At 33.1% G+C, this 21,836-nt stretch overlaps 1 long non-coding RNA gene across 1 annotated transcript; it reads left to right on the top strand.

Moving 5' to 3' along the window:
- Positions 1-11,024: 11,024 nt before the first annotated feature.
- On the top strand, positions 11,025-14,063 carry LOC127074298 (uncharacterized). Its single transcript, XR_007785968.1, has 2 exons — positions 11,025-11,300; positions 13,522-14,063. It is a non-coding gene; the product is annotated as an uncharacterized LOC127074298 (long non-coding RNA).
- Positions 14,064-21,836: the final 7,773 nt, after the last annotated feature.

Raw genomic sequence — 21,836 nt, forward strand, 5'->3', positions numbered from 1 at the left:
GATCTTTTCTATAGGTAGAACTATTGTAAGCAATTTAAACTTCGACCCTTATTTCTTTCTTGATATTGTAAAGGGGAGCAAAGCCCATTTTTTTCTCCCTCTATTAATAAATCAAGGTCCCACAACCTTCGTTTCAGTGGCTCATAAGGCTTCCCTCAACTCAGTTCTTGAGAATGGTTGCCACCTCTCCAGGACAAGAATGATTATCCCCGCCCGATGGGTCTACATTCATCCCTTAATGTCGTCGGGTACTGTTAACTTCCCCGCCATTCTTGCAACTGTCATCTGTAATCCACACAGTTGTGTTTGCACCTCCTGAATGGACGAGAAAGAAAGGATTTATCGGGGACTTCGTTGTAGACCCATGAGTCGACTTTCCCGTATGAGCATTCGATACATGTATCAATCCGTGGAAGAGTGAAAAGGGTCACCACTACTGAGGATCTCACCCCTAATCTTAGATGGGTCTTCTAAGGGTTTGTCGCGATTCATTGTTGTGCTTACACGCTAAGCTATCCGTCTCCGAAAACATTGATGTTAAGTCAGTTCAGTTGATAGTTGTATAGGAACATCGGGTGCAGAGGCACGAGTTCGAACCCACGACACTAGACTACTTAACCAAAATAATAATAAATAATATAATAATATATATATTTAATTTGATAGAATTTACTTCCTATTTTTGTTTTTAAAAGTTTTCTTTATTGAGCATGGTCAACCATCTTTTTTTAAATGGTGCATGTCCAACTATTATTTTTGTACTTTTAAATACTTTTTGAAAAATAAATTAGACAGTTCAACATTGAACATGTTCCATTATTGTTTTTGATAGTTAGATTTTATGTCTTGTCCTTTTCATATTTTTATTTAATAATTTGTCCTTGATAAAAAAATAGAATATATATTTTATTAACAGTATTATAAAATATGACAATTTTTATTTATTAAAATAGTGTACTTCATATCATGAGGGACAACCTCATTCAACAAAGAGCACATGCAAAGCCGATATATGTGCTTCAGCCTTTATGACCATGAGACAAAATCATTTGTAAACTTCTCTCCCCTACTTCCAAGTCTCTCAAGAACCCCTTAAAAATTCACGAATGTCTTTCGAATTTGAAGAATTTTTTTAACTTCTCCGTTTTAAGAATTTGAATTTGGTAAATCATATACACTATTAAATAATAAAAATATAGTTTTCACATTCATTATTGTTTTAAAGTTGTATGCCTCTGGTTTTTGTAAGGTTTGTGATGTTACTCCTCCTAGGGTGCAACATGTTGCTTTTGAAGTTGGGAATGAGGAGTTGATTAGGTTCGAGAAAGCTTTCGTCGGGACGGTGCTAAGTCTGGGGCTACATACAATATGAAAAGAAAGTTTAGAAGAAAAATGCAACAAAAAATCAATAATTCAGACAAATTGGCATGTTTGAATTGATCTTCAAAAACTGTATTTTAGTTTTCAAAAATTATAAAATTAAAAATTGTTTGATAATACTTTTTTGTCATAGAGTTTTCAAAATTAACTTTAATATTCTGTTTTTAAAAATTAAAAAGTAAAAATATCTTTTAGATGTTTTTCTTTTCTATTTGGTGTTTTAAAAATATTCGAAAAATAGTGATTTTTCATTAATGACATTATCATAAATATGTTAAACTTTTTGTTTTTTATTTGTTTTTGCAAGTTTGTGAATTTTTTTAATACAGCATCACGATAACAATGTTCTTTGTTTTTCTAATTTTATTTTAACATATTTGTGAGTTTTTTTACTGTATCATACATTTTATCCATTTTTAATTGTAGAAAAAAATCCACTTTAATATAAAACTCTCTCAATTGATTATTTTTAATCAAAAGTAAAATTTATAAAAATATATTTAAATTGATAAAGTTTATCTTTTTTTAATATAGTCCATATTTGATGACTCATGAAAATTATTATATCTTTTATTTGGCATTATTTATTTAAAGTCTTAATTATATTTAAATTTTATTTTAGATCCCTTAATTTTTATTGGTTCTATGTTGCTCCGTTATATTACAATACCATATACTTTAATACTTTAATTTTTATTTTGATATTTTATTTATTTTAAAAATTACTGTAAATTCTAAAATAAATTAAATAACATTGATTTGAATGTTATAAAAAAAATTAAATTAATTATAAATAAATATATTATATATGAGTTTTGCTAAGATAGATCCATTTAATTTTTAACGAATATATATATATATATATATATATATATATATATATATATATATATATATATATATATATATATATATATATATATATATATATATATATATATATATATTCAAATGATTAATAAAATATTAAAATAAAAAATTTTAAATATTCAGATTGTTTATTAACTTATCTTATCCGATTGATAAAATTATATATAGCTTTGATTTGTATTAGAGTTATTTTACTATAAAACTTAAAAGATTAGATTTTAGGATCTTTAAGATATTCATTTTAAAAAAAAAAAATAGAAATCAAAAACAGTTTCTCCAAACAAGTTTTTAAATTTTAAATTTTTAAAACGATTTTTAAAAACAGAGCTACCAAATAGATTTTATTCCATTAGTTTTTTTAAAAACAATTTTTTAAAACTGATTTATAAAATCATTTTTAAAAATAGAAAATCAAAACTCAATCAAACGAGCCTATATACTCCCTTCGTTTTTTTTATAAGTAATTTAGATTTTCACAAACATTAAAAAAAAATTGTTATATGAAAAAGAAAAATTATGAATAATTCTATAATAATATCCTTCATTAATTTTATGAGAAAGATAAATTTAAATAATTGAAAGAATAAATAATAATAAATACTTAAGAGTATAATAGAAAAATAATTTTAATGATTCTTTGATATTGTAAAACGATTTATATTTTATATAATTTTTTTCTCCAAAACGATTTTAAAAATTGGAGGATTTATCTATTGTTAAATAGTTGAGTATCTGATGATTCAATCGAGATTTGATGATAAACAATACTAACACAAGTTGTTTTGATTTTGAGAATTTTTTGTTTGTTTAAAAGAGAGATGCATAAGTGAATATTAAATGATATAAGTTAGTTTGATTGTTAGTTTTATGTGATTTTCCTTTGTCTATGTATATAAGATAGTTTGTTATTTTGTTACTTAAGATGCAAGTAACTATATCCTATATATAGGTTTGCTCTATGTCATGTATTACCAAGTAATTATACCCTATATATAGGATTGTTCTATATCATGTATTATTAAGTTCAGAATAAAGAAATATATTATTCTTCTATAAACTCTATTATGGTATCAGTAGTGTAAAATCTGGAAGAATCATCATCTTTTTTCCTTCTTTCATCTGAATTTCCTCACATACTTCAACAATGGTGGATCATCACCAAGAGGATCACTCAACCACATCATCTCCAACAAAAGACAATAGCCAACCCGGAAAAGATTCACCCAGAAATCCAGCTTTTGATCAATCCAGCCCTTACTACATTCATCCCGCAGAAAACCCCGACGCCATCCTTGTTTCTCCGTCACTCTCCGAACACAACTAAAAATCTTGGAGTCGATCTATGAAGTAGGTACTCTTGAGCAAGAACAAAAACAAATTCATCAATGGCAAGATCACCACACCTAGTGAAGACGACCCATTGTTCGACACATGAGAATGTTGTAATAATATCGTTCTTGCATGGATTTCTGCCTCTCTTTTACCAGACATTGCTCAAAGCACGATCTATATCGAGAATGTCGCTCAACTTTGGACAAATCTTGCAAATCGCTTCTCCACAGGCGATCATTTTCGCATCCATGATTTATTGTAACAAGTACACTCTATTCATCAAGGTGATAAGACGGTGACAACCTACTTTAATGACTTGAAAACCCTTTGAGAAGATTTGAAATCTTTAAGATCTCTTCCTACATGTACTTGTGGTGCGAGTCTCAATATCAAGAAACAACGAGAAATGAAGTATGCCATCTATTTCTTGAAAGGCTTGAATGACAATTTTAACATTGTCACTAGCAATATTCTCATGACTGATCCTCTTCCCAATGTTGCCAAAATTTTCTCCTCGGTTCTTCAACAAGAACAACAATTGAACAATTATATCTCTCATGATCCTGCCAAAATCTTTTTCAGCAATACCAATAACACACCCAACAATGGCAAGTTTTAGTAGAGGCAAGTCAAGGGTCGTGGCAAGCCAAACTTTCAAGGAAAACCTCTAAAATTTCAAACTTTGCTCTTTCTGTGGAAAAACTGGCCATACATTGGATACCTGCTACTTCAAACATGGTTTCCCTCCAGGTTTCAAATTCAAAGACAAAATTAACTCCACCAAAAATTTAGAAAGTCGTGAAGATGATTCAGATCAACCTGCCCAACCTAATGGTGATCAAGACACAAAGTTGGATATCACACCTGCCATGTACAATTAGCTTATAACATTACTGAGAAAAAACTTGACGATTCCAGCTCATCTGCTTCTCACATTATCAATATATCCTCATCGGGTTTGATTCCTTCTCTCATTCATAATGCTCACACTTCATTAGTTAAGCAACGGATCATTGATACAAGTACCACGAATATGCTCCTCCTTACAACTCTTTTATTCTCACCATGCTATCAAACCTATTACAGTCAAATTTCCCAATATATCACACATTCTTTCCAACAAATCTGGCATTGTTAGATTGAATGAAAATTTAATTCTCTATAATGTTCTCTTTGTCCCTGGCTTCAATTGTAATCTTATTTATACTTACCAATTATCTTCTTCTAACCAATGCAGACTGCTTTTTGATCATTGTTCTTGTGTTATCCAGGCACAACCTTCATTGAGGATAATTGGGCTTGCTAAAGTTTACACTAATTTGTACCTCCTTAGTCAAGATTCTTCTGTTTTTAATGTTTACAATAACCATGTTCCTATGAAATCTTGTAATTACAATGTGTCCACTAAGTTTAGTCTATGACATTATAGACTTGGACACCCCTCTTACAATGTTATTAATAAAATAAAACAAAGATTTCCTATTGTTTTTTACTTTTCTAATATAATTTGTGATTGTTGTCATTATGCTAAACAAACCAAACGTTCATTTCCATTAAGTACAATCAAAACTACTTCTTCTTTTGGCTGAAGATATATGCTGGTCTGATTGGCTATTGTTCCTGTCAATTTTTTATTCTGGATTCTAAAGCTTTTTGTTTTGTTTATGGTTCCTTCTATGTCCTGTACCTCTTTTGAGGCAAAGAGGGAGGAAAAAAAAGTACACACTTCTTTGATAATGTTTGTCTCTTGAGTACTACTTGCGGCGTAATCCTGAAGAAGTGGTTAAATCCGTGTTTTGCCTAAAAATGGGCAAATGGGAAGGTTGTTGTTTCTTCGGTTGGCTTATTTTTATAGGCAAAATGGAAAGCAAGATGTCTAGAACATGATATGAGACATTTTGGCGCTTAAACTGCTAGTACTTCATTTAAAAAGACGTCTTTTGGATGTAGTTTGTTAATCCAAATTAGGTTGGGAAAATATTTTGATTTAGAAGATTTGGAAGATTGAATATGCTTTAAAGGAAGACTTCTCTGCTCCGAGCTGTTTGGTAGTATTCCTCTAGTTTTCTCTCTTTTCATGCATTTGCCAAATTGTGGCAAAAGGGGAGAAAATTGTGTGTGTAGTGGAATGACTAACTTGACTACCGACTTTATGGTGTATAGATTTCAACCTATGTTACTAACTAAGCTTTGTACTATCTGATACAAACTATTGTCATTGGGACTAACTACTAATAACTGATTTGATCCTGATATGACTATGTGCACACATACTGAAGCAATTGACCTATCATTTGGCCATCAACATTGACTATGTGCTGATTTACCTAAGTGTTAGTAGTAGCTTCTGACCTTCAATCTATGACTAATAACTATGTTTACATGCATGACTAACCAATCTTGAATTATTGCATGTTGATTATTTATGAAGCTTTGTGTATCTTCTCATGTGTTGTAATTACATCATGACCTCTCACCTAGAAACTCATGTGTGTGTAACTACCTCTTGATTTTTTATCTATGCTACAAATTTATGTTGCTTCTGCTATTGTTAACGTTTACTCTGATGAGATTGTCTTCTGTTGCGGCTGTTGTTTGGTCTAAGGGATGTCCTTGTTACTCAACTGTCTTTTACTTGAAGTGTTGTTTTGCCACAATTTATGAAATGGGGAGTTTGTTGTTCCTTTGGATTGACTGCTTTATGAAAAACAACATGGAAGTTCTTCAAACTATTTAATGGAGAAGGGACACATGTGGAACACGATGTTCCAACATGCGTGTTGCAACATCTGGTCTCTTACAAGACAAATATTATTGTGGTTTGACTAAGGCTTATGTTATATCAAAGACTCACTCTACAATAGAAGATCTGCAAGTAATTGAGAAGAGTTGTTTTGGATATTTTTGTGCAACATGTGGAACACGATGTTCCAGCATGTGTGATGTTTGACATCTGACCTTGATAGCATGTCATATGGATGTTGTTTGATACGCGACCTCTGATTATGTTTTAGTTAGATTTGTTGCAGTTTGTTGAGCAATGTATGGTTTATTTGTTTCAGATTTAAATGGATATTTAAATTTGAAAGTAACAAATCATATCTTTTAGAGAGATTTATGGAGAAGATCACATCTAACATAATCTCTATCATTCTGGACAAAAATAATTCAGAGATCCATGTAGAAAAAAAATCCATAATGCATTGCTATATAAGGAGACTCAAATCTCATTTTGAAGTGAGGGTTTTGTACACAAGAGTAAAGTGTCTGTGTTTAAATTTTGTGAGTCTTATATTCCACGCTAATGTTGTAATAGGATTACTATTGAATCTTTGTATACACCACTATGTTTCAGTAATTTTTCTTAATTGAGTTGTAATATTTAATGTTATTCATTGAGTTGTAAACATCAATCACTTGTTGTATGATTGAGAAGAAAGTGAATAAATTCTCATATTTAAGAGGAGTCCTTAAAAAGTCATTAAGATTAGGAAGAAGTTTCGAATGACATAAGATTTGTTGGTTCTCGTAAGACTAAATAAACTAATTCGAAATAGTGTATTTTCTTTATTGGACAGAGTGCTCCATACGGAAGTGTGATTTTACTGAAGAGAAATGCAACCTTTTTGCATTTGAAAAAAAGAATACAATCCTTTATAGGATCAGGTATTGTGTCAAAGATGACATATCAAAATCCTATATTTTTTGAGAATGGTCAATGCAAGTTTTTCCCCCTTAAGATACGAGACGATGAAGATGTTGAAAACATGTTTCTTAGTCATGAACATTCAGGCATGGATTGTATCGAGTTGTACATTACTCTACAACCATGTATACCGTCTCAACAGTCTCAACTAACCGATCAGGATGCAGCTGGTGAAAATGCTGCAGATGATGCACAATGGTCAGATGAACTCAACCCAGAAGCAGAAGTAGAAGTCGACGTTGTTGATGAAGAAGAAGAGGAGACTGAGATACAGGTTGATCACATCCTGAACAACGACGATGAAGATGAGGCTCAACCACCACCAATACCTCCTAGTCATGCCTACAATCCTCCTCAACATATGACAAATATGGATCTTCACGACGATGAAACGTCCGACAGTGTCTTCTATAATCCGTATCCGAGACCAGTAGGCGAATTAAAGGTGGGAGACATGTTTCGTACCAAAGAAGAATGTGTCTTGGCAATCAAAAAATTCCACATGAACAACTTTGCTGACTTTACAGTGAAACGCACTGATTCTAGAAGGTATGTTATCGAATGTCGTAACATGCTTTGTAAGTTTCGTTTGACTGCATCTTACAAGAAGAAAAATGACTCTTGGGAGATCGCTTCAATAGACCCACCACACAGTTGCGTTGCAACTAACGTTGAACAAGATCACCGTAAACTGAGCACAACTTTGATATGTCAAGACATTCTGCCATTGGTAAATAAAGACCCATCAGTGAAGGTGAGTATAATTATATCCCATATCCGAACAACATATAATTATACTCCATCTTACAAGAAAGCATGGATTGCGAGGACAAAGGCTGTTGAACAGGTTTTCGGCAACTGGGAGGATTCATTCAAGGAATTACCACGATTTTTATGGGCACTAAAAACTTATGTCCCAGGAACTGTGGCAATTCTGGAGACAGTGCCAGCAATGATGCCAGACGGAACCTGTGCTACAGGTAATAGAATATTTCACCGTCTCTTTTGGGCATTTGACCCGTGCATCAAAGGTTTCGCTTTCTGCAAACCTCTCCTGCAAATTGATGGCACCTGGTTATACGGAAAATACAAGGGTACTTTGCTCATGGCAGTTGCACAAGACGGTAACAACAATGTATTTCCCATTGCCTTTGCTCTTGTTGAAGGTGAAACGGCTGGTGAATGGGGTTTCTTTCTTCGACATCTCAGAACGCATGTCGCTCCACAAGCCAATCTATGTTTGATTTCAGATAGATATGCTGCCATTGAAAGTACCTACAACAACCATGACAACAGATGTCATGATCCTCCTTCTACACATGTCTACTGTATCAGACACATTGCACAAAACTTCATGCGTGCTATAAAAGATAAGAATCTTCGCAAGAAGGTGGTGAATGCTGGGTATGCTTTAACTCAACCGTCATTTCAATATTATCGTGATGAGATTCGACTGTCTAATGAAGACGCGGGGAGATGGATAAATAACATCCCAGTAGAGCAGTGGACAAGAGCATTTGACGGTGGTTGTCGATGGGGCCACATGACAACAAACATTGTGGAATGCATGAACGGGGTTTTCAAAGGGATTCGAAATCTGCCGATAACCGCCTTGGTAAGATCAACCTATTATAGGTTGGCTTCTATGTTCGCAACCAGAGGTGAAAGATGGAGTGCAGTGTTAATGTCCGGACAAGTATTCAGTGAGTGTTGCATGAAGGTCATGAAAGAGGAGAGCATCAAAGCTACGACACACGCTGTAACAGTGTTTGACCGTCATAGACAAAATTTCAGCGTCCAGGAAACAATGGGCAAGAACGAGGGGAGACCAAATTTAGCCTACGCTGTTAGACTACACAGAAGTTGGTGCGATTGTGGAAAATTTCAGGCCTTCCGCATACCTTGCTCCCATGTCATTGCAGCATGCGCTTATACTCGTCAAGACGCTTACACCCATTTATCTGATGTGTACAAGGCCAGCACCATCATGAATGTATATAGTCAAAGCTTTTCAGTACTACCAATGGAGGATTACTGGCCTCCATATGAAGGAGATATTGTTTGGCACAATGAAGAGATGCGTAGAGAGAAGAAAGGAAGGCCAAACAGCACACGTATCAGAACAGAGATGGATTCCACAGATAAAATGATAAGATTATGTAGTATCTGTCGTCAACCAGGACACAACAAAAACAACTGTCCCAATCAAGGAGCATCATCTAGATCTTAAGATTTTTGTAACATTTTATCTAGATCTTAAGCTTTTTGTAACATTTTATCTAGATCTTAAGCTTTTTGTAACATTGTATTTCTGTAACAATCAATCATTATATATCATTAAGTTCTTGTTACAACGAGTTTCATAACCAACATCAGTACAAAACATCTGAAAACATAAATAATTTTAACTGATTACAACAATCAAATTAATGTCGTCTCGACCGAACATCATTTCCCTAGCATCCTTATCAGTCTTCATTCGCACCCAACCAAAGATACTGTCAAGTCTCTCAATACTTCTGATTTTTTCCCCTTCTGGTATTTTCCCGTCTAACCATCGAACCAGCTCCCTCTTCAGTTGATCTAACATGGTGATGTTCTAAAACAGCATCAGCAATTGAGGTTTGTCTCTCGCATAAATCACCTTACCGTATCGACGACGAACACCAAACATGATAGCCAAATGATTATATGAGTTGTGAAACAATAGGTCACACAACGCATCTATTTATAAGACAAAAAAGGCATTTTATGAGGGACTCGCCAATTGAGTTGGCGCCTCCTTTTAAAACCTACACAAAGGCGCCAATTGGATTGGCTAAGGCACCTGCCCTAGCCAATCCAATTGGCGCCTCCATTCAAGTTTTAACAACAGTCGCCATATGAACAACTTTCATGTTCATCAAAAATCCATTTGAAACTTGGAAGCTCATCATTCATTTCAAAACATTATAGGTCATTTTGACAGAAACCCTAATTTTGGGTCAGCTTCGCAGGGACCTAACTCACTCATTTTTAATTATTTTGAGGTGGGACCAAGTGCATTGGAAAATTTGAGATGTCTACTTCAGTTGTTATGTTGGACAAAATTTCATAACTCTAAAAGAAACACATGAAATAATGTAAGACATTATAGGTCAGATTACAGTTGAAAAACTCAGAAGTCCAACTTCAACTACCCATAACTTTCTCATAAAAAATCCAAATGATGCAAAATTTATATCCAAATCCATTGTCTTGAAAAGATCTACAACTTTGATGTTGGAGGTTTTTTCATTTGAGGCTTTTTTAAGGGAGGCGCCAATTGGATTGGTGCCCCCTCTTAAAAATTACACATAGGCGCCAATTGGATTGGCTAGGGCAGGTGTCCTAGCCAATCCAATTGGCGCCTCCTTGCAATTTTTAAAAGGGGCCGCCAATCCAATTGACGCCTCCTCCTAAAAGTGAGGTAGATTGAGAATTTTGCTGAAAAGTGAGGTATTTTGAGAATTTTTTCGAAAAAGTGGATTATCTCGGTAAAAAAACCAAGTTTTCAATCTATCGCATTTTTACTACTTTCTACGTTAATTTATTATTGCTATTATTATTGCCGTTAAAATTGTATTTTAATTTGGTTTAAAAAGTTAAACAAATCTAATGGAAGATAATTTCATTTAACTTTTTGCCTCTTGTACTATATTAATGGATAAAAACTTTGTTTTTCTCTCATTGATATTTTCCCTAACATAAACTAGTTTAAACTAGTTCTCAACTTAACATCTTATTATAAAATAAAATAGCCAATAAAATAAATGTAGGTAGGCAAGTAAGTCTAAAAAAAGGATATTTTATATTATTGGAAAAATCCAGAGCTGGCACGCTTTTCCATAAGCCTTATGACTGTACTACTCCCGAATTAGTCATAAATAATTCAACCTAAATCGCGCGTTTCATTCCCTTTTCAAAGCAATCGCCAACAACCTCAGCTAATTTTATTGGAATCTTCAAAGACGCCTTCATAAACCTCATCAAGGTACGAATATCATGATTGATTAATCCCTATATTTCTGAATCTTGATTTCATTTACCTTTCCGATTCTGCGTTTATTTTGCGTTGAATTCGATTATATTCATTCTTATTTGTCTTGGAGGTTCCTTCATATATTCTTATGAAGCTGCAAAATTGTATACGTTGTTGACTTTATCATTATTTTGAGATTTTCTTTGTTATTAACATTTTTGACACAGATGTGAAAGGGAAATCATTTATTATTCATGCTCTTTTGTTTATATGTTTTAGGTAACATATTTATCTGTTTTTTTTGTAAACAAATGCTTCACATCCAAACACAGTCAATTGTTTCTGAACCGGTTCTAAAGTTGTTCAGATTCAGACCCGGTTTATGTTAAAACTGGTTCTTCTGTCGATTGGCTTTAATTTGTTTTCATCTATCGGGGTGTGAGTAACATATGCAGAGATTTGGAATAAAAAAAAATCATTGAAAAATTCCAATCAAATTTCTCTTCGATTCATATAAATAATTGATTTGGTCTTTATTGGAATTAGCGGTAAATAAAAAACAACTGAAAAAAAACAAGAATCTAAACTTCAAAGAAAACTTCAATAAAGTTGAGGAATAAATGTGAATAGCATGTAGGCATAACCAGATCCAATTGGAGGAGCAAAATTGATGAAAATCATAGTATTTTGGAGGCATGGAAAAAGAGAACAGAGAAGAAAAATTTAGAGAGAGAAGAAAAAAACTGTAGGGCCTCAAACCAGACGGAGACGGAGAGTGGCGGCTAGCAAGGACGGAGGTGGCGTAGCGGGAAGATGGTTAGTTCTAGAGAAGGTTAGGAAGACCGGAAGAGGAAGTGGGAACAAGGAATTGACAATTAGGGTCAGTTGATTAGGTTTGGTTAAAGATCCATTGTTAAATTGGATCTTGTTTTTGGAGGATAAAGCACGGCGCATTGATTTGATCCAATTATGGTAGTTGTGATCATGAAGTGATGGTGCAACAAGGTTGGCTCCGAGGGTCTTGCTGGGTGAAGATAACAGGAGGGTTTCGTGGATGGATGTGTTTGATGAATTGTTATCATAGTTTGATTGATTTTCAAAATCTACTTAGGAAATGGCCATTGATGCGAGGTTGAAGGTGAAGAAGAGGGCGAATCTGATGAAAAGGGAGCGGAACTGTATTACATGTAAACCGCTTCAGATATAGCGAACCGGTTTTCCTGGTTTAGGTTCTTGAAATATATTGATGGTTTGGTTATGCGTTACCAAATTTTTTGAACACATCTAACCCTAACCTAGGCTCATATTTGTAGGTTATTTAATATTTATTTGATAACTTCATTTTGGAAGGGAACCAATACGAATAATCATTTGTGAGTAATATCTATTAAAATTTAAAATGTATTTGTTGTATTTTTAAAAAAAAGTTTAATTAAATGAAGTCATGATAAAATATTAGCGCTAATTACTACTATCCTCGGAAAAAACAAAGGACAACGAAGCCATCTGTAAAAATCCAAAATAATGAAATAGTACTGTAGTACAATGCATGTCAGAATCTGTCATTGTGTTTGTGAATATGAAGTATGTCTCTTGGATATGGTTGTAATTGGCTTTTATGCTCCTTCTTTCTCTGCTCTTTTGGTACAAAGGAAGTAACACCTTATTCGGCTGTATTTTATACATGGACTTTGGAGCCTATTTGATGCAAAGTAAATTTGGCAGATATGAAGGGTTGTTCATACTAATCCATAGGCATGTGTATGGTGTCATATTAATCATGTTTGAGTTATATACTCTGCTAATCGTTGTAATGTTGATGTTTTGACTAAATGAATTTCCGTTACTTTACGGAGCCATTCATAGACATGTTGAAAACATAATCGATGCTTGTGATTTAGTTATATATATGTTAATAAAACTGTGGTTCTGCCACAATGCACACGAGTGTTGGTCAAGACATAACCACATTCTGTAAAATATACAGAATAACCACATGCTGATAAGTGTTTGTATTTAAAACATAGTAATAAAAACCAGGCAGTATGGACCCGGTCTGATGACCATTTATGAAGTAAGAGAAAAAAAAACTACTAGGTTTTACTACCTTAGATTTTGTCGGTTGATCGGGTTTGACTCAAATTGATTGGCATGTCTATGCATTCTGGTCAACATTGACTAAAATATCTGATATAATGAACTATCTGAGAAAACTTCGGTTCATGACATGTAGGAAAAACTATAATCATAAAGTTATATGGATAGCAAGTCACCGAGCAAGAAGGAGTCTACTGAGGTGGCAGCACGCGAGTCGCTTATCGCTATTTCAAACACCTCACCAGATAAAGTTCAGGATTCTGTGTCCGATAGCAAGAAACCAGATGGGGCTGTGTTGCCAAATGGTGATCAGGATGAACAGTTTAGGTCTGAACTGATTTCAATTTCGTATGCCGAATCACCTGATGTCAAGATCGAAACAATTGCAACAGGAGTCTAGGCTACACAACTAAAACTTGTTAGTAATTCATGTCTTGTGAATGAACTTCGTCTCTATCAGTGTTGTAACTAAATTAGTTGTTGTGTACTTTATCCTCTATCCTGCAACTAGATGTAAATACTTTCGTCGGCCACATGCTTTGGTCGAATGTTGGAATGACTTTGATAACTGTGTTGTCTAAGTACTGTGTTAGTTCATGTGTGATTCTGAAAATAAGTATTCATCTTGTACTACTGTTATGTTTTCATATATTAAATAGCATTCAAGTCTTGGCCTCATTTTTACTATTACTGAATTTATGAACTCTTTTAGCAAACATGCTCATTATTTTTATGTCCTATCCTTATGGCTGAGTGTGTTTTTTCTTGTCCTGTCCTATTCATTGCTTCAACAAAGAATGACATTTTACTATTTTTCGTTTTTTTAATCACAATATGTTCTGAATTTCTTTTATTGAACTGTTATTTTTAATTAGAAATACAAGATGCAAGCAGATTAAGCTGACTGTGGTGGTGTTTGAAAATTAGATTCTTTCAATTTTGAACTAGCTCCATTTGCAACCTTTTACACAAACAAAACTTGCAATACACTACCACTAAAATCATGAAACACCATCAGTGAAAGCTCATACAAAACATGTTAGGAAGTTAGATTTTGAAAAATTGTGCAGGTTTGTATTGACAGTTGCAAATTTTAAATTAGTTTTAGTTTACAATAACGACTTATCTCTTATTTTCATTTCGAGAGACTTTTTTCTTATTTCCATTTTGACACGAGTTTCTAGGCAAATTGAGACAACTTTATTTTATATTGATTTTTTTTTATTTACAATCAGACCAGAACCTACGTATAGAATTTTGTTTTTCTTTCAATTTTACATTTTGAATAGTCATTTAGGGATCTGGATTTGAAAATCAAACATGCATATCTTTTGAATAAGTTTTCTATTTTTTTTAATGCTTAGATGTAGGGCTAGACAAAAAACCAGAAAAAATGAATTTGAGTCGTTTCAATTTGGCCAACGGGTTGGCGAGCCATGCAAACGGTTTACTGGAGTAGACATTTTGGATATGGATTGGAGGTATGAAAATGGGTATGGAGTGGATGTAAGAAGATTAATGGGTTTTTGAGAAAAATAAACACAATCTAGAAGAAGAATACGAACGTTGAAACTGAAACTCAAACACAATCTAGAAGAAGAAGTCGAACGATGAAACACTTAGAGGAAATGAAATATAGGGTTCATATATTTGGAGAAGAAACAATGGAAGTTGAGAAGTCTTACTAGATGAATGTCAACTTTTTAACCTTTCCTTCTAAAAATAAATGAATAAGTTAAAAAAGATATTAATCTAAGGATTTAATTGAAATACATTGACAATGTAAAATAATTTTATACCGTTAGTTAATCATAGCCGTTGGATATTGAAACAAGTTTGATTTTTATTTTAAAAATCTATAAAATAATGCAAACGGGTGATGATGATGAATGGATAGCGTAAATTTTTTTACATTAACAGTGCATAGTAATTAATCTCTTAATCTAAATAAAAGAAAACGAGTAAGAGTAAAAAATAAATGGATAAGTTAAAAAACATTAACATATATTAATGAATTAATTTTAAGTTTTTGTTAAAATATTAAAAATTTAATAAATAACGAGCTAGAAAAATTAATTATAATTTAACATTGACACATCATCAAACGTTACATCATCAAAAATTATTCTCAAATAAGTTTAGGGACTAAAATCAAAACAAATAACAAAGAGATCAAGATAATGGTTTTTAAAATGGGGGATTAAAACTCAAAAAAAGACAAAATAGGGGGACCAAAGTAACAATTAAGTCATCAATTTAAAAGAAATTATGTGTGGGACCTTGTCCCACCTCCGTGAGATCATCAAATTATTGACACTAGATGAATTTTTAAAAATAAATTAGACGAAAATGGAGTAATAACTAAGAACAAGGCCCGACTAGTGACTCAAGGATATAATCAAGAGGAGGACATAAATTATGAGAAAATTTATGCTCTGGTTGTCCATCTCGAGGTTATACGTCTTTTACTAGCGTATGCATGCTCCAAAGACTTCAAATTATTTCAAATGGACGTGAAAAGTGTTTTCCTTAATGGTTATGTAAATGAGGAAGTGTATCTTTCACAACCTCCCGAACCTTGACTCGACCCAAAGCTTGAATGGATCGACCCATAATCTCTTGGGGTCGATTCCAACTGAAGCTTTTCAAAACAAAAACAACTCTACCTTGTTTGGATCGACTCTCATGTTGCTTGGGCCGACCCTTATACTACTTGGCTCAACCTCGACATGTTTTGGGCCCAACACATTTTGTTGTAATTTTTCTAAACTTGTAATTTTTGTTAAAAATTTGTTTTCTGTTATTTTTCTTTCTTATACATAAACATATAAATATGCATTCGTGCATCATTTCTCAAAATTGAAAACCAAGAACATACAAAGAATTTTCTCATCATCTTCAACCTTTTCTCTTCATACATTCAACAATTACACATAATCATTTTTGTTGAGTGTCATCTAGTTTAGATTGATAAGGTCCAATTTAGAATTGTTGTAATCAAATTGGGTTGAGTATTCTTTGGGGGTTTCATTGATAAAACCAGTTAGAGTTTTTCCTCCAAGATCAAGGTTTGATTTAGGGGTTTTTGTACAAGATTTCACATCGAGGATTTAGTTGAGTGAAAACTTTAAATAACAGGGTTCTGTCAGGAGTAGCGGTAATCGAAGGATCGACTTGGAAGTCTTGGGTCATTTGATCTTGCTTAAGATCAAGGGGAGAGAAGAAGTTAGGATCAACATCAAACATATAGTTTGGGGATTTGAATTGCTACTTTTTCTCTTATAAACAACTCTTGCAAAGGTTAATTACATGTCTCAATTCTATTTGGAATTAGGGGCATACATACCTATAGTGAGGACAATTGGGGAACTGTCTAAATAAATCCTTGTGTACCCATAGTGATAATTTTTTTTGTGTTGAAGTAATTCAAACTGTTTTTATAGGATAATTGCAATCTAAACAATTTCAATTGGTTTTTCATATCTTCAACACAAAGGAAAATCAACTTAGTGTTTATTGCACACCAAGTGTTTGATAAATTATTTGTGTCAATTTTTGTTATCTAATTCATTAAAAATTGATTACAAAGTGTGACATTGTTTAATCAATTATTTTTTGAAATATATTGATTTACTTTCTCATCATTATTATACGTTTCGTTACGGCTTAAACGCATATCCGATTCTTTTGATAATGATTCATGATAAAAGACTATCGATCCAGAATTTCTTTCGCTTGCCTTAGTAAATATTTTCAAAATAGATTTTTAATTGAAGAAAATTTTATTTTTAATCTATTCACCCCCATCTAGATCGTTCCCCTCTCCTAACAATAATATCCCTCGTTCCCGATGTTACATGATTAGAGCAGAAACGACTAATGTATTTTCAAGCGAATAAAATAAAAGCGAAGAGTAGCTCCAACAAGCTACCTTCCAACACACAACAATAAGGATCACTCTTGAGTATCTGCAATATGTCTATGGTGAACAACATGAAGCAAAAGGGATGAGAAACAACATTCAATATAAACAATGTAAAGAATGCTAAGGTAGAAAATACATAACAAATACACATTCATTACACAATTAACAACAACATAGTCTCACACTCATTCATAACAACATGCACATATTGTTAATCAATCAACAACATCATGAACAACCAACTACATATACAAACATGTACGTAATGTACTCCACAACTGACTTATTATGCATGTGGTACCATTTATTTACACTTAGGTTCATCTCCTTCCGAATCCCCACCACGGGATCAAAACATACCAAATTGTTACCATCATCATAGGTAACGCTTCACTGATTCCCATATGGAACCAGCTACTCGCTCTTGAATCCTCACCATAAAACCAGAGCACACCAAAACTGAATCGAAGTTTGTAAACCATGATGCATAACTTTCAACAACATACAATATCACCAAAAGGTTTACCAAAATAATCACCATGAGTTTATCACTGTTAAGCACAACATCATTCACCATACGCAACAATTAATCAATGTTACAATATTTAACAAATAACAGCAAACAACATCAACTCAGTAATGCATATTCACAAGTACCCAATCATGTTAATTCATTATAACATCAACGAAATCATTAGGCAAACATAATATTTTGCTAATCGATCATACATGTCATCCATACATCCCTGTAGTAGACAAATGACTACAACTCAACTATTTCACCAAGCACTACCATGAGGTATCTCTACGCGTTAACTTTCGAACACTTCGAACGACGTCTCATTTGGACTTACGAAATGAAAGTTACAGCCAAATCGTTGGATAATGCAACAAAGGGTAAAACATAACTTTTCACAAATTGGCATATGGAAATCGATTGTCACAAGGTGAAAATTTATTATCACCAAAAGGATTTCACTACTGACTTTCAAAAATAGGCTATTAATCGATTATAACCCCTCATGCAATCGATTGTAATATCAAAATTTTCCAAAAATAAACTTGAGCAATCGATTGACTACATGTTGCAATCCATTGACACCCTTATTTTTTCCCCACAATTTCAACTAGTGCAATCGATTGCACTATAATGACAATCAATTTTCATTACTAAATTTTCTAGAAAAAATAATTTTCTTCATACGTTCATCATTTCCCTTCATCCCTAACCCACATACATGATCTCCATCAATTCTCTCCAAAATTATAAGACCAAAAACATGAATTTAATAGTGAATCATATTGTCATAACCATCACATATTATAACATTCATATTCATCATGATCCATAGTAATTCATCAATAATTTCAACACAATTTCATCATCAATCATGAACACAACTCAAGCATTCAAATATTCATCAATAGAATAATTTTATACACGCATTTTCATGATAATTCAAACATATATTAAGTCATAGAAACACATATAGACACATAATCAACCAACAAATTTCAGATTTCTATCACACAACAATTCGTTAAAGAAAATCATGGAACCCTAGTGAAAGCAATAACCTCTCTACTCTACCCCATCATGAAATACACACACATATTAAGAACCTTTTCTCCCTCTTGCCTTAGATTTCCAAAAACAATAGCGAATCGAACAACTTTTATGGATTTCCTCTTCAAAACCATAACTTTCCTTCTAAATTCTCTTGTTTCGCTAGCCTCTTGTTTTCACGTATCATCAAATGGTTTCTCTAAAAAAAACTAATTTTCCCCAACTTTTAGAATATATAGGATTCTAATTATTTTGGCCTAATTATTATTATTGCCCATCAATTTTTCAGTTTCTCTCCTCTCACCTCATGCTTTCCTCAATTCACATAATTGACCCAATTACTTATTTTTACCAATTTCTCTATTTATTTCTAATAATAATTAAAATTCTAATTACTCTAAATATTTTCTAAATTTTTATTATACCAAGCTATTACATTCTCACCGCGCCCTACCATTACCACTGCACCCTAACAACATATAATTTTATTTAAAGACACAACAACATCAATAATTAAATAAAATTTTAAATAATTCAGTTAACTAAATTAATCAAATTCGGGGTGTTACACTTACAACTTCATTCTCCCTTTTCAACTCATTTAGGGTCTTCATAGTCACAAAAGTAACATCCTCAGAAGCAAGAGGTTCAGAATATTCAATCCTAGAAGTTGTCCTAACTTCATGCCAAGATTATGAGGTTTGTGCGTTCTTATAAGTGGTTCCAACTTCATGCTGAGAATTTAAGATATGCGCAGTTTTAGAAGTTCCTACAATTCTAGAAGGAAGAACCAAATTCTTCTCAACAAGAGGAACCCTAAAATTTATGGGTACCAACGGAAAGGCTGCCTTCAGAACTATAGAGGTTTTAGCTTCATTCTGATTTGGTGCAGGGAATACCAGAAACTTAGCCCTGGTTGAGAATAAAGCAGCATCTCTCAAAAGCTCTGAACAACGATTAAGTCTGACTGTAAATTTTCCTAGAGCAACCTTTGAGGAAAGATCCTCGAGGAAACTGAAGCACAAATTGGACCAATGCATTAATTGATCCCCATAATGCATTGCTTTCAGTAGGGTTGACACAAGTTGTGACAACCCGCCTCATAAACCTTAGACCTCCCACAAATTTTGATTCTATATATGTTAATGCTTCATCAAGTGATGGTCTTAGTGGGATATTTTCAGATGAATTTTGGTTGGGGTTCTTATTTCTGAATTAATTTTTGATTTAGAGGAGGGATAAAAAGGTTCAATAACAAGTGCTTCCTTATTTGAGAAAAATTCTCTCTTAATAAAAGAATCATCTAGACCAGTGAATCAGACAAGAAAGTGCATCTTCGACGTTGTTGACCATTTATTGTTTTGCATTTGTATTTTCTTTGCATGTTAAACACTTTGTTTCCTTTTAAATTTATGTACTCTTAATGGTAAGATTAATGAAATATTTGTGCATCTTTTGAATTAATCCATTCATATTCACTCACTTTTCCTTTTATAAAAAAAACAAAAAAATATTTCTCTCATTCATTTTCTTTATCAAACTTTTCTTTAAGCAAAAACTTAAGGGGGGATGATGAAAATGAAATAACTGAATTTGCTTGGTATGATTTGAAAGAAACTTTGCCGATGATGTAAGACATTGTTTCAAATATCCAAACACCGAAGAGATAAGGAATTAATCCCTAGTCAACTACTTTGAGCCTAGAAGTTGGTGTTTTTCTTTCGAAATTAAAAACCCTTAATATTAACCAGGGGAAGGGTAGTTAGTTCAATTAATCTAACTTTGCATTCAAATTGCAAGATAAAACATCCCACGTGAGGTACAACCATATGCTTTCCTTCACACACATCTTGAAGTGTCAAAGAAGTCGTAAAAAGCCAAAAGATTATAGTTGTTGTCCCTCAATAACCAATAACATGGAAGTCACATTCTTTCCAAAAAAAATAAAAAAAATAAAAAAACCGCTAATTTGAATACCACAAAAGATGACTTAGGCAAAAATCTGGGCATCTCGGTGGACCAAAATCTTCAAAGAAGTGGTCCAGGAAAAATTAGGGATCAAAATAAATAAAAAAGAGGTCATCAAACCCTCGATAAAGAAAAAAAAAGACTTGGTGACCACCATATCAAGAATCAAAGGGTTACCAATGTTCTTGACCAAACAAATTAAGGTGACATCCATTTCAAGAAAACCTCATCTTGAATCCTCATCTTGCATTATCAAACTCTTTTAAGATTTGAATGTATGTGTTGATTTAATTGAACGTAAGACTACATGTCATCAAGAAGAAAGGTGGTTTAAAATTAAATTTTGAGCCTTATATCCTTTTGTTTCAAAAACCGTGAACCAGACCATGTTACAACCCTTAAAAGACCTAACTGAGGCATAATTTATTCTTAAAGCATACTACAACAAGGTTATGTTAACCTGGCTCAAAAATATATTTGTTAATCATTTGTATTGATTTCAATCTTCCACATTGTGAATGTTTAGATTAGCATTATGTTCTGATCATTGACTCGTTCACTGTATTTCACCAAATTGATATTAATAAATTTTGCATAACCACTGCATTAAAATTACCATTTTTGAATGAACCATTTTAACTTCAAGTCGACACTTAGCATCAAGGGAATTCCAACAATATGCAATCAGTTGAGGAACTTGATCAGGTAAAAGAAGTCCAGTCAAGGGGAAATCACTTTTGAGAATCAGTCAATCCTGGCCAATTACCCAAGAGTCGATTAGTCAAGAGCAAATCGCTTTAAGACTAAAACTAGGATGATCCACCACAAAGAGCACCGTGAGTCTAACCCTCCAAAGGAAGGTCAATCAGGAGTCTACCAGTCCAAGAATTCGATAATCAAGGTTAGACCACTGCAAAATTCAAACATTGGGGAAAGCCATCTCGAGGTCGTCTCACGGAAAGCTGCTTCTAAACTCCTTTCAAGGAAAACA

Source organism: Lathyrus oleraceus, chromosome 4 (assembly GCF_024323335.1).
Source record: "Lathyrus oleraceus cultivar Zhongwan6 chromosome 4, CAAS_Psat_ZW6_1.0, whole genome shotgun sequence".
NCBI classification, from domain to species: domain Eukaryota; kingdom Viridiplantae; phylum Streptophyta; class Magnoliopsida; order Fabales; family Fabaceae; genus Lathyrus; species Lathyrus oleraceus.